The sequence below is a fragment of the Portunus trituberculatus genome, chromosome 34 (genome assembly GCF_017591435.1).
Source record: "Portunus trituberculatus isolate SZX2019 chromosome 34, ASM1759143v1, whole genome shotgun sequence".
Lineage (NCBI taxonomy): Eukaryota > Metazoa > Arthropoda > Malacostraca > Decapoda > Portunidae > Portunus > Portunus trituberculatus.
In genome coordinates this window covers 10,721,381-10,730,152 of record NC_059288.1, presented here as the reverse complement: position 1 = coordinate 10,730,152, position 8,772 = coordinate 10,721,381, and the positions used below count along the sequence as shown (strand labels likewise).

Here is an 8,772-nt window from a genome sequence, read left to right as displayed (position 1 = left end):
TGAATGGCACCTCCTTCTTTTGTTTGGCCCTTTTGCCATGCCCACAGTTGCTCCTCGTCGCCCTTGTTGATAGGATGTGTCAAAACAAGACCCTATAAGTAACTTTCCGGCATTAGACAGCGATTTAAGTCCCTTAAAGTAATGTTGAGATTCTGACAGCCTTTAGCATCCTTAGTAAGAGAACGGCCTAGCCTCAACGCAAGCCACCAGTTCCTATTATCATTTATTTATTTTATTTTATTTCAGTTAAGTGAAAGTGCGTAGCTAAGCCAAGTTGAACGATAATAACATATAGTGAACGAAATGCTGGAACGCTCGAGACTCCCGCGTGACGTCATAGGTATAGTCCCATGATGCCTGCGCGGCCCTATTTAAAAACATTTCATATACTTTTTAAAATGATTGTTCAGTAAGAAGAGGTAAGATAGTGGCGTTTTGAGCAATGAAAGTGAAAGTGAACGAAATGTACAGGAATTAGTGGCGCCTCGTGATGACGTCATGGCGGTGGAGCGGCGTTGGCTGCGCTGCATCACTCGCCCGCCAGCAAGAGCGGGAGTAGGACGTGCGGGGAGGGAGAGACGCTCAAGATCTTTTCCGTCCCGCTGACCTCCTCCGCTTAGAGTTGATATTCCTATTTCATACATTGACATAGGCTAGTCAACTCATACTATTTTCCATTTACCCCCAGATTTGATCAAACGGCAATTGAAATTAAGGTAAAGTATTCGGCAGTGAGGAGCGGAAGGCAAGGCAGGAAGGCAAGGCTGGGCTGGTCTAGTCTGGTCTGGTCTGGTCTGGTCCCTCCCTCCAGCCTAGTGATCTCGTGCTGTCCTCCTCCTACTCCTCCTCCTCCTCCTACTCCTCCATCTTGTTGTTCGTCCGTCTCAGGTTTGGCTCGCATTGTTAGCGCTCTTCAGTAATATCGTGACATTAGAACAGCGCCCATTAAAACAAAAACCGTAAAAAATATTGCAGTGAAAGCTTTTTGACTTGTAATCTGGGCCACCCTCCCCCTCCTGCCCCCTCCCCCACCCATCCACTCATGAGCAATCGATAACTGTCCCTTTATTACATTGTTAACGCCCTTGAAACTCCCCCCCCCTCTATCACGATCAGGGTTCTGTAGGACTGGTCACCTCTATTTTTAGGCAATTTTATCTCGTATTAATGTTTTTTGAGTCTATTCAGGTCGTGGGGCTGCGACTTCGTGGACTGCAAGATGACTACGCTGTTGACTTCGTACAAGGGATGAGTGGGGGCTGGGAAAGGGCTTGACGTATTATTGAGGGCCTTGAGGGAAGAGTGAAGTGCAAAAGTGTGCTTGAAACGATACATAGGGACGGGTGTATCACGGTGGAGACAAGGTATTGGGTGTTTGAGTAGCGGATGAACCGGCGTGTCAAGATGTCTGCCGGCCGATCAGAGAGGCAGCCTTGGCATGATTCACTACATTTTCTTCATCTTCATCCAAATTTCTCTTATAATCATTTTTCTTCTCATTCCACACCGTCCTGTAAGTTAAATTCGCTGAACGGTGCAATAGTAATGATTTTTAAGCGAGTTTCAAGAGTAAATACTGTTTTGTGAGTTACGTAAGCGGTTGAAATAGTGGTGATTCACTCGTATTCTGTGTGCCTCTTATCACTATTGTTGCATCACGTGGCCACAATGATTAGACTAGAGTGGAAATATGTACGGGTTTATAGAGCGTTAAAGTTGTCCACTCTCTCTCTCTCTCTCTCTCTCTCTCTCTCTCTCTCTCTCTCTCTCTCTCTCTCTCTCTCTCTCTCTCTCTCTCTTGTCCTCGCTCCCTCCCTCCTCTCCCTCTCCCTCCTCTCTCTCCTCTCCTTTATTCTCTCTCCCACCCATCCCCTTTCCCCCCTCTCCCACACCCTTCCGGATCCGCTGCTCTCACTCGACCACCTTGCTGCTACCTCATCACCCCCTCCCAGCTCTCACTCCCTCTCCCTCCACCTCTCCCTCCCAAACGGTCTATTTTCTCACTGAAGCCCCACCTCTCACAATCCACACGGGTTCTCTCTCTCTCTCTCTCTCTCTCTCTCTCTCTCTCTCTCTCTCTCTCTCTCTCTCTCTCTCTCTCTCTCTGCGGTCAGTCTCAGGAATTTTTCATGCTACACACACACACACACACACACACACACACACACACACACACACACTTGCAACACCAAGCACGTTCACAAGTATGGCGGACGTTCTCTCTCTCTCTCTCTCTCTCTCTCTCTCTCTCTCTCTCTCTCTCTCTCTCTCTCTCTCTCTCTCTCTCTCTCTCTCTACGTGTATGATACGATAGCAACACGTGCACACAAGAAATGAGTAACTGGCAATTCATTCGTAATTAAAACGTTGATTTAGAACGAAGTAAATGCGACCAGACGAGACTAACTTTTTTTTTTCCCCGGAGAATTTCTGAATACTACGGAAATTGTAAAATACCAGAAGCTTCGTAGTAAATTTTTGAGGTTGACGTAGGAAGCATATGCCATTTCCGACGCTGCAGTCTGTTTTATCAACCCCGTTCACTGTATTATAAGGAAGATTGATAGCCTCACCTCCCTCCTCCTCCACCCCGACCCCCACACGCCATTAGACAAGTGAGGCATACGTTTGCACAATGGCCAAGCATACTACACGTTAAATACCCGTCCCCCTCTTCCCTTTGTAAATTAATTTCACTTGGGAAATATAGTCTTGGTATAGTTTTAAGAGAGCCTGCGTTAGTAATTCCAGTATTTGTGTCTTGTTTAATGCGTTAACCAGTAAGCTAACTTGTTTTTTAATCTACAATTGTTATAGTTTCAGGAAAGCTGCGGTAGTAATCACAGTAATTGCGTCTGTTTGATAATGTGCTACGAGTAACCACATTTTTAATCTATTAAGGACCGCTGCGTTTACTGGTAGCTTCACGTACGTAGTTGAAATAGTCTTGTTATAATTTAGGAGAGCTGCGCCAGTAACCTCATTTGAAATCGTGTCTTGTTTAATATTGCGTTTACTGGTGTCCTCATACTTTTAATCTAGTTTTGTTATAGTTAAGAGCTGCGTTTATTAGTAGCTTCACATACGTAATTAAAATAGTCTTGTTATAATGTAGGAGAGCTGCGCCAGTAACCTCATTTGAAACCGTGTCTAGTTTGATGCGTTTAGTAGTAACCTCACACAGTTTTAATCTAGTTTCGTTATAGTTAAGAAGAGTTGCTTTTACTAGTAACTTCACGTGCGTACTTGAATAGTGTAGTTGTGGTTTAGAGAGCTGAAAGATAGTCATGTTTTAAAGAGACCTGCGCAAACAAGTAACCGCACGCATTTTTAAATCTCAGTATCATTTCCATATTCATTCTGCTTACTATTTGGCGATTTTATACATGTTCAGAAACTTACGTCGGGGATTAAAATAGTGAAGACTTGCCATTATTTTTCTGACTTCATAGACTCTTCCTAGTGTAAATGAAATGGTCTAATCGTACACAAATCTTAAGTTAAAAATATGTCCCAGAAGTGAAGGGGTTAAACTGGTCTTGTTATAGTATATTCGAGCTGACTGGTTTGTTTCTGCGGCTACAAGCTTTCACGCGCAAGACCAGCTTGAGGCAGTTTCGCGGTGGGAGAGGTAGCAGTGAATGTAATCTTAGCTTGCGTCACCAGGCAGCGTCATAATCGCCCATTCTTCTTGGTGCCCCTGTTGCTGACGTAATGTTCACCACTTGGCGTGATTGTCATGATAGGGAGAGCGTGCAGCGTGGTGGTAATGCTAAATATCAGAGCAGTTTATGTTATTGTTTGCTAAAAGGTCATTCGTTTGTTTCGCGAGTCTGTGCTTCCATTGACGTGCATCCCCCTACCCCCCCCCCTCTCTCTCTCTCTCTCTCTCTCTCTCTCTCTCTCTCTCTCTCTCTCTCTCTCTCTCTCTCTCTCTCTCTCTCTCTCTCTCTCTCTCTCTCTCAGTAATAGCAATACAAACTAAAGGTGCTCATAAGAATTCAGAAGTGAATATCTCTCTCTCTCTCTCTCTCTCTCTCTCTCTCTCTCTCTCTCTCTCTCTCTCTCTCTCTCTCTCTCTCTCTCTCTCTCTCTCTCTCTCTCTCTCTCTCTCTCTCTCTCTCTCTCTCTCTCTCTCTCTCTCTCTCTCTCTCTCTCTCTCTCTCTCTCTCTCTCTCTCTCTCTCTCTCTCTCTCTCTGTTAAACAAAAAAGGGTGGTCATAAGAATTCAATAGTGACTATTTCGATGCGTCTTGAATGGCCTTGATAAGAAAACGGGAATAGGTGAAGTGGGAGGGTTAAAAAGTCATCAGATATCACAAGAGTATTTTCAACCTTGTTCTATATTATGTCTTGTAATACACTGAGAGGAGAGAGACTGATGCATTGGACAACTGAATAAGCCACTAACACTACAATACGCATTAAAAGTATTCCATTGAGCGTAGAATATAAAAATTACAAAAATTTGAGTACCGAATATGGGGGAGCGTGAAATAGGATAGTTAACGGTAGGGAAGCGAGAGAAAACGGAGTAAACGAAGTGAATATTCCCGGCAGAACTGACCATGAATAAAGGAACAAAAGTGAAGGTTAACAATGGCTACGGTATAATGTATCGTAATAACAACCACGCGGCTATAACCAGGCTTCAGAAACGCTTGGCACTCTCGCCTCGACTATTTGTAAAGGCTGTAGTTCAAGATACTCATATTTTTAGGGGTATTTGTATGGTTCTGGTGATGGATTGGCAAGATTTCTAGTTGATCATAAGGAGAAACTTGAAAACCCGTTTACTCGTTTCTGGGGCTTGAAAAAAATTGTGGTGAGAGAGGAAGGCGTTTCTGATAATGGAATAACAGCAAACACGTAGCTTAGATATGACAAGTGTGTAGTTAAGTAGTGTGCGCTTTTGTGAAGATAACCAAATGAGGGCTCCCTTGATGGTTATGAAGAAGCCTCGTGTTATGAATCATTAGTACCGTCGAAAATAGATAGATAGATAACCTAGCAAATTTAATGAGCACAGTTTACATAATATTGCAGTATAACATGTACATAAACTGACTAAAAAAAGCATTGTAGAGTTGTATACTAACTAAACTATAAAAAAGACCGTTTGTAAAAGCCTAACGTATTAATAGTGAATCAAAGCCCACGAGTGTATAATGAAATTGCGTAGATATGAGATACAAAGTAGATAACGATGCGTGATACAACGAAACGCGGCCAAAAGTGTATAGTGTCAAGTAAAGATAGGGAAATAATAATAATAAAAAAAAACCGTTTGTAAAAGCCCAACTTAATAAAACACAAACGAATATATACGTAGATGCAATATACATGACAGTAGATAACGATGTGTGATACAACGAAGCGGCCAGAAGTGCATAGCGTCAAGTGAGGATAGGGAAATAACCGACTCGTTGGAGGAAAGGTTAGTCCATGCATAAGTGAAGCGGTAAAGGAAGACGGCGGGTAAAATGGTCTTTGTGTGTGTGTGTGTGTGTGTGTGTGTGTGTGTGGGGGAGAGCGGGACCTTGGACGGTATGGGGGGCTGGAAGGGAGAGAGGGCGGGAGAGGGAGAAGCAGGTGGTGGTGTTGAGTGAGTGAATGTAGTTACCAAGCACACAAGGAAACTATAATATCCCTTTTTATCATTTTTTTTTTTTCTCTTTCCTGGTATTATTATCTGATAGCTGAAGATAGAGTCGGGAAAGATTGAAGTCTCATTCGTTTTGTATAAAGTTGTGCCATATTTGCTTGAGTTTCTGGTTCTCGTATCCAGAAATACGTGTAAATTTTGATAAGCACGAGACGGACGGACGGACGGACAGACGGATAGGGGAAGGGGGAGAAGCGGGGAGGAATGGTGGGTGGAGGGGAGCGCTCAGATTAAAAATAGATACATTTGAAAATGAAACGTAGTATTCTATATATCTTAAGTATTTGTGTGATTTATAACAAAATAGTTTGACGAGATTGCATTAGTAGGAGCAATACGAATAATGGGAGGAGGAGGTGATAGTTGAAAAAAAAAAAACGTATACATATAGTTGAAAAAAAGAAAAGAAAACGAGACGTAGGGTTTTATATATCAGAAATATTTGTGTGAATTATAACAAGATAGTATAACCAGAGAATGTTAGTAGGAATAATAAGAATAATAGAAGGAGGTGGTAGGTGAAAGTGTTTTAAATATAGAGAAACGGGAGCAGAAAGTTTTAGCTGCTTAAAAAAAAAAAGTTATTTAGAAACAACATAGGTTAATAACGTTAATAGAAAGAGGAGGGGGGGTTGGAACATAGTGAATAGTGACGTAAACAGTAGTAATTACATAAGGAAAGGTGATGAAAAGTGGCATTAGTAGTAGTAGTAGTAGTAGTTGTAATAAGACAGAAGTGAGGAGGGAGGGAGCAAGAGGGTGTAAGATACTAAAGTGTGAAGATGTGTGCTTACTACTAATAGCAGGATAAATAGCTGTAGTTGTAATTGTTGATAAGTGCAAGGTAAGTACGCAGGAGGAGGAGGAGGAGGATGGTGGTGGTGGTGGTGGTATGCTTAGTACTTTATGAGGAGAAATGCTAGGAATTATAATAACAGTTCTTAAAGGGTAAATGAATCGTGTATAAGAACCGCAGCAGTAGAAAGTAATAGTGAATAGTGAAGCAATTGAGAAACATACCTCGCGTGTGTTTAGTACGTAAGGAATATTAATAATAGTAGATTTTTATGATAGAAAATTAATCGTGTAAAGTATAGTAAACGGCAGCAGTAGAATGAGTTGTAGTGAAAAGTGAAGGAATTTAGAAACGTACCTCGCGTGTGTTTAGGAAGATGAATGCTAGGAATAATAATAATAGTATTTTTTTAATAGGGTAAATGAAACGTAAAAATATAAGAAACAGCAGTAATATAATTAGTAGTAGTGAAAAGTAAAGGAATTTAGAAACGTACCTCGCGTGTTTAGTACTATAGGAAGATAAGTACCAGGAATAATAATAGTAAATTCTTAAAAGGTAAGAATGAACCGTGAAAGGTAAAGGAAACATCAGCAGTAGTAAGAGACGTAGTAAAAAGTGAAGCAACTGAGAAACGTGCCTCGCGTGTTCCTCTAATTAATGCAGGACAGGTGTCCAGGTGGCAGTAAAACGCAGATGGTTGACCTTCTCCTGAAGTTAACGTTTAGAGAAGTGATTTGTGTGACAAACGCTTGAGAGTTCACGTGAAGGAGCTGAAGTGAAGAGAAATGGCAGTGAACAGTTGACATATAGCAGTGAAGGAATAGATAAGGAGATAAAGGGAGTAAAAAACGAGTCCTTAACTGGATAAAATATGGCTGACTTCAAATTGTTTAAAGATAAATTAGTAAAAACGAGTAACTGGATGGATTAGGATGACTTTCAAATTGTGTTAAAAATTGGACTGGGAAATTATAGACTGTTAGAAACGTAGATAGTGAAGGAATAGATAGGTTAGGTTAATGCTGACTTCCAAATTATGTTAAAGATAAAGAAGAAAAACGAGTAACTTGATAAAGTAGAGCTGACTTTCAAATTACGTAACAAATCAATGGACTTGGAGATTGTAAACTTATAAATGTAGATAGTGAAGGAATAGATAGGTTAGGTTAGGGCAGGGCTGACTTGCAAATTAAGTTAAGGAGTAAAAACAAGTAACTGGATGGAATAGCAATGACATTCAAATTATGTTAAAAAATGAACTGGGAGATTATAGAATGTTAGAAATGTAGATGATGAAGGAATAAGAGTTATTTTAGATTAGGTTAGAGTAGGACTGACTTGCAAATCGTATTAGAAAAATAAGAGGCAGATTAAAAAAATTTTGTTAGAAATGTACACAAAGAAAGAATAGATATATGATTATTTTAGGTTACTTTATGGTAAGGCTAACTTGCAAATCGTGTTAAAAATGAACAGGTAGATTAAGAAATTGTTTGTTAGAAATATACACAATGAAAGAATAGATGTATAGATCATTTTAGGTTAGTTTAGGGTAGGGCTGACTTGCAAATCGTGTAAAAAATGAACAGGTAGATTATGAAATAGTTAAAATGTACCAACGAAAGATTAAATAGGCTGTTAAAGGTTAGGTTAGAGTAGAGTTGACTCAAATTGTGTTAAAGAAAGTGAACAGAGAGGTTAATAAATAGACAGTTACTAATAGTGTAGATAGTGAAATAACTAGGTCACAGAACACTCAAAACTGGAATCTTTCGCTAGTTATAAGGAGTAAATTGAAGGTCAGGTTAGGTTAGGTAAGGATAGGGATGACTCGCTATTTGTGTTAAAAGGTGAATAGAGAGAGATTATTGAATAAACTGATAGAAATGTAGACAGTGAAGGAATGAATTGAAGGTTACAGAAGACTCAAAACTGAAATCCTTAGCGAGAGAGAGAGAGAGAATGTAGTACTAAGAGGAGGAGGATGAGGAGTGAAAACTTACAAATTGTGTTTACATGTGAGGAGAGAGAGAGAGAGAGAGAGCATTGTAAGTCTAGAGGTGATATGGATAAAAAAAAACATACTCTAGGGAATTGATAAGTGTGTTAAGTGTACAGATAAGTGATAAAGTGGGACAAAAAGTGACGTAGTAATAATAGTGATAATTAAGGAGAGAGAGAGAGAGAGAGAGAGAGAGAGAGAGATGGAAGGTGTGTGTGTGTGGGGGGAGGCGATGGGGGAAGTGACAAGTGTAGGAGTAGCACATACGTGGGAAGAAAGATGGCATACCGTTTTCTTCAAATATGT

At 40.5% G+C, this 8,772-nt stretch overlaps 1 protein-coding gene across 2 annotated transcripts in view; it reads left to right on the top strand.

Moving 5' to 3' along the window:
• The first annotated feature begins 292 nt into the window (after nt 1–292).
• The window catches only part of LOC123512535, a 26,612-nt gene continuing 18,132 nt past the window's right edge, over nt 293–8,772 (top strand). Inside the window, exon 1 of one of the 2 annotated variants that reach the window (XM_045268962.1) lies at nt 293–888. The gene's annotated coding sequence lies outside the window, so the exon portion shown is untranslated. The remainder of the gene's footprint in view (nt 889–8,772) is intronic. The other variant, XM_045268961.1, reaches the window with a different exon arrangement.